This window comes from Dermacentor andersoni, chromosome 4, assembly GCF_023375885.2.
Source record: "Dermacentor andersoni chromosome 4, qqDerAnde1_hic_scaffold, whole genome shotgun sequence".
NCBI lineage: Eukaryota > Metazoa > Arthropoda > Arachnida > Ixodida > Ixodidae > Dermacentor > Dermacentor andersoni.
Window position 1 is genome coordinate 73,162,665 of NC_092817.1, and position 5,299 is coordinate 73,167,963.

The following is a 5,299-nucleotide window of genomic DNA, read 5'->3' on the forward strand; positions in this document are numbered from 1 at the left end:
TTCGCCAGACTCTTCTTCGAAGAACCGATGAATTTAGCGACCGCTTTTCATGTTCTGTTTCGTATGGTGCTGCGTTTCATCGCCGCACCGACCCGACAGAAGTAAAGCATCGGCTAACATCGCCGGTGTCCCGCTTTAAGGAATGAACCGGTCAGAAAACGCTCTCTTCTGACGGGACTGCATAGATGACGGCTATGTGAATTAGGGCTAAGTGTTCCACCGTGTTACTGTCTGTATCGTGCCGTCGGGTGACAGAAATACTTTGTGGAAACAAACATTTCAGTGAGAATGCGAACGTTTGTGCAACGAGCTATCCAATTCCACACTGTTGGAGACTCCTGCAGTTCTTATACTTGAAACTGGATGGAGACTCTATAGAACGATTTTAATTAGCTTATGACAGCAACGGCAGGAAGTCCATTGCGAGACTTGCCTCATTCTGTAAGTTTACTCAAAAGATTCGTCATTTGTGTTCTTTATCGCCCCATTCATACAGCGCCTCACTATCCGCTCGCATTGACCAGGCTCAGAAGTTCTACTCACTATCTGCTAGTACTAATGAATACTGTGGCGCAAGTAATACTCTGCTAAACCACATATTTTGTGCAGTGGGCCCTTTCCAGTATTAGTTTTTAGACACCCAAGCTCCTGATTATGTTCGTCTCATCGCCTTTATATTTAGTATCATGCAAGGTTGGCATTCTTTCTGTATCTTGCTTCTTCCGCGGGTTTTTTACATTGCGCCACAGCACGTCAGGTTAAAATTTATCTTTCGTCACTCACAAAATGTTTCCTATTTTAACGAGATGTAAATACCGTACCTTGCATAGTTGACCGAGGAGACCGGCGATAAACAACCACATACCTTGTATAAAGCATGAAAATCGGGAGAATATGAGAATTTGGTAATTATCTTCAAAAGACATAACTGGCCTAGAAACCTCAAAGCTTCGGTACACGTCACTCAAGGAATGGTCGCCATTTGTTTTAAATATGAGTACTCGGCCGTTTTTGGTCTTCACGGAAAAGCGGGGAGTGTTTTTAGGCGTATCATATCAACATCTCTAAACTGGCCGAAAACGAAGCTTTAGTAAACTTCAGTATAGCCCATAATTGATCCACGAATTTCAAGTTTGGTAGCATATTGCCCCTAGTGTACCCCACAATTTTGCAAATGATATTGACACGTGTACTTATATTTATCGGCCGACCACGTTTCGCCGCCTAACAAATCTTATCGCACAGCGCGGGACGCGCTTGCATGTATCTGAAGTTTCTGGAAAGTTATCGATGCTTCTATCCGCAGTCTGTTGTCGCCGAACCTTGTGTTATCTGATTTATTCGCCTGACGCGAATGCTGTAGAACTTTGTGGAAGGCACGATTAGTCTGGAACATTGGACGATTCTGTATAAAAGCCGACGCGCTTGACCCGCTGATCAGATTTCCGACGATCGCCGACTGTGTTCGCCGCTTTCGTTGTGCTATAAGTGTAGCCTGTTTTGTGGGCACAAGTTCGCCCAATAAAAGTTAGTTTTCTCGTTCACAGTATTGCTACTGTGTTCTTCTACGTCACCACCACGTGACAATATTTTTTCTTTTATTTCTTTCTTTTTCTCTCTGTCACCTATCGCATCCATTTACCCCTCACCCGGTACAGGGCAGCCAACCGGAGATGATCTCTGGTTAACCTGCCTGTCTTTCCTTTGCCTTTCTCTCTCTCCTCAAATGATAAACTTGGTGAGTGACATAAATTTTTCAGGAAACCTTCAAAAATAGCACTTGACTCTCCTGAGCGCTTTTAGTCGCATTATAGAAGCTTCGCTGCAGGAAACAAAAAACAACAATGGCGGTTGCATTGTGCTGTATAGTGGAAAAAGAACAGGGGAATCGCTGAACCTCGTTCAACCTCGCTGAACCTCACATATGAATGAGGCTATACAGAGAAAGCTAACACGTTGAGGTCATGATACATATGCATACCTGCCAACTCTCTCGAGTTTTTCCTGTAGTGTACGAATGCGTGCTCATTCTGAATTTCTACTAATGTTTTGTCAAGTTCTACGAAAAAATATACTCCATTGGAGAGAAAAGCTATTACAGATGTGCCGAAATAATTTTGTGGCGCATGTAACCTGCATGTGCCACTCTCGTGCCCTCCAAGACCGGGTGGTTGTGGCTCGAGCAAGTTCATTCAGACATGTCTCTAGAAGTGGCACAATCGGCAACAGCAATTACGTTGAAATAGTCACGGCTATCTACATACAACGTGTTGCCTTTTCCGACTCTGCTCTTTCAAGCTTACCACTAAACAAAGTGCGTATCTACCCCATAAAAGATGCGGGCTTAGGGTAAACTTCTGGAAAACGCGTGCTGATTATCTTGCACTTCATCTTTCCCCGCCACGTGAATAGTAAAGCACGCTAATATCGCCGGACTAATATCGCCGGACTTAATCATCTTTAGGAGAGTCCATATAATGACGGCACCGATTTTTAGGTATCAGAAGACTTCGATGGCGGCCTCGTTGAGAGGCTCGGAATTTAAATTTTACCGAACGGCTCCACATGAATGAAGCGCCGAGCGCTTCGAAAAGACCATAATGAAAAAAAAAAAATTAAAAGCGAACTTTCTCATGCTACATGCAAGCCAACCCGAGACTTCTCGTGTAGCGGCTCACTCCAATTCTTCAATGCGCCGCAACCAACCCTGCCCGAGGCGGTACAACCGAAGGCGGAAGCAGACCGGCTACGAAGAACGCAGCAGTCAGCGGTCTCCTTGCGCTCTCTGCAGGGCAGCTGTGCTTGTGGTGTAGTGGTTATCACATCCGCCTAACACGCGGAAGGTCCCAGGTTCGATCCCTGGCAGGCACATGGTGTCCTTTTTGGCCACCTAGCTCAGCCATTTTATTTAGACGTACTTTTATTTTAGTTTCACCTCATTTGTAAGCAGGTTGTCACGTTTTCATAAATTACTTCTCGCTTAAAGCCGCTTCATAGCCGCTGCGGCTGGACGTTTCAAAACGTCCGATTCATTACTCAATAGTCTATCGAAACCATAGCTCAGTTTCTGAAGGTTCATCTGTTTCAATAAGCCTGGCAGAGGTAATCATTTATGTGCGCTAAATAATTTTTATGCTCCAATCCATGTGTACATACACATCGTGCGAGAGATGCCAGCGTCGACGGCGCAATTCACTGCGGAGGCCGCGAACAGCTGTGCTTGTGGTGTAGTGGTTATCACATCCGCCTAACACGCGGAAGGCCCCAGGTTCGATCCCTGGCAGGCACATGATGCCCCTTTTTGCGAACCATTTCATTTAGACGTACTTAGCGGGTCTTCTCACACACTTGACAGATTTTACATAACAAGGCATGGTGTTGCTTTTTTGTCTTTCCATGTAATGTCCAAGAATTAAGGAAGTTCGCGGTAGATATAGCAGTGCGCTAGCCTCAAGAGCACATAGCTGCGTGGTTAGATCGTGTTATATGTTAATGTTAACAGAATTAAAATCGCAGTCATAAAGATCACCTGTGGCATGTAGCCCAAATATGCTTACTGGGCTGGAATACAAGAGGTATGGATTATTCACCGTAAAATTCAATACGCATAATTGAGTGATTAACAAAACTTATTGATAATCTTTTGTACTGGTTACTTTAGCGTTCCTATTGCAATACACGAATTGAAGTCAGCGATTTCACAACGCACATAAACTTAGAACGAATTTCGAGAATACGAAGGCCAAGTGCTTCTCCTGTGGAACACATCTCGCCCGTCTGTGTGCTTTTCTGGACTTCTCACTGCACTTGTGTGGTATACCGCCCGCTACATCACGGTGATGGATGTACAACACCCCGAGGCCCCTCCCGGGTCCCTTCACCCGTGGACATCGCTTCCAGGAAGCGAGGAAATACTTCGAGTGATTGCGTGGACACAGAGCATCAAGGGACGAGTACTCTACCTGTCCTTTACTGCAAGGCCAAACGAAGAGTTATCAACACATCTTCGGGGTCAAGTTCAACCACCGTGAAAACTCCGCCTCAGCGATGGCCTCGCTCCATCCTGTTTTTGCCACAGAACGCTACTAAAAACCTGCGCGTCTTCAACAGGCAAGCACTCTCCGTGTATCTAGAAAACACCGTGCCGAACGATATCAAGGATGTCAGGAAAAACACTAGGAGAAACATCATGGAAATCGAGGTGATGAACCCGAGCGCGCTGACCATACTACAACATGTAACGCAGCTGGGCAGCCTCAAGGTTCGATCCATGCATCGTGCCAGCGAATGATGCCACAATAACAGGACTCATCTATCACATTGACAATGATATACCTAGCGCAGACCTCCCAGTTCTCATGAAACCAGTAAGTGAACACAACGTAATTGTGCACGTTGGGATCCTCGGTAACGCACTTTAGGTGACGACAATGTTCAAAGGTGACTGTCTTCCCTCCTACGTGAAGGCTGGCCACTTTTGCCACCAGGTTCGACCATTTATTTCAAGATCAATGCAGTGCTTCAACTGTCAGAAGATTTACCATGTGGATGGTATGTGTTTGCAGAATTTCTGTAGCGTGCCCTCGATGCGCCGAGCCCCACTCAGAAGACACTTTCAGTGCAACCACGTTGAAGTGTCCTAACTGTCAAGGGGATCACTGCGCCCCTTCCAAAGACTGTCCCCAAATCAAGAAAGAGATCTTCATTCTCAAACAAATAGTGAGAGACAGCTCTACCCACAAAGAGGCCGCTGAGAAAGTCCGGCAAAGACGACATCACCATCGAAGGTCCTCACGATGGAAAACACCAACTTTTCAAAAATAGTTGACTCGTCAAGCAGCAGCGTTAGCGGAAGTTTCCAGCACCTCAAACACCGACTTTGGAAGGGAGAAAACTGCCAGATCTCTCTCTACAAAGGAATGGCCGCCACTTACGCATACACTACCGACAGAAGAGGCACACCAGAAGCCGCCACCAGTACAGCAAGGTGCTGCAACCGAGGAAGCGCGCAAAATAGATGGGCAAGTGATATCTCTTCTTAGGTCTTTGATTAATGCCATTCGCGTGTTGCTAAACATGAACACACTGTCTGCCAGAAGTGCGCTTCAAGTACTGGACGCTCTGAGTCCAGTGCTGGCAACCCGTGAGTAGATCATGTCTCCTCAGCCACTGTCTTTCAGGAATGATCTCCGAAAAGCAGCTATCTTTCAATTGAATGCCCACGGACTCAGAGCGCATATTGCGGATTTCGGTCACTTCCTGTATGCCAATATGTTTCCCATTATCGTCATTTGCGAGC

At 46.0% G+C, this 5,299-nt stretch overlaps 2 non-coding genes across 2 annotated transcripts; both read left to right on the plus strand.

Moving 5' to 3' along the window:
* Nucleotides 1-2,798: 2,798 nt before the first annotated feature.
* On the plus strand, nt 2,799-2,871 carry TRNAV-AAC (transfer RNA valine (anticodon AAC)). Its single transcript has one exon. It is a non-coding gene; the product is annotated as a tRNA-Val (tRNA).
* Nucleotides 2,872-3,216: 345 nt separating this feature from the next.
* On the plus strand, nt 3,217-3,289 carry TRNAV-AAC (transfer RNA valine (anticodon AAC)). The gene has a single exon. It is a non-coding gene; the product is annotated as a tRNA-Val (tRNA).
* The last annotated feature ends 2,010 nt before the right edge of the window (nt 3,290-5,299 follow it).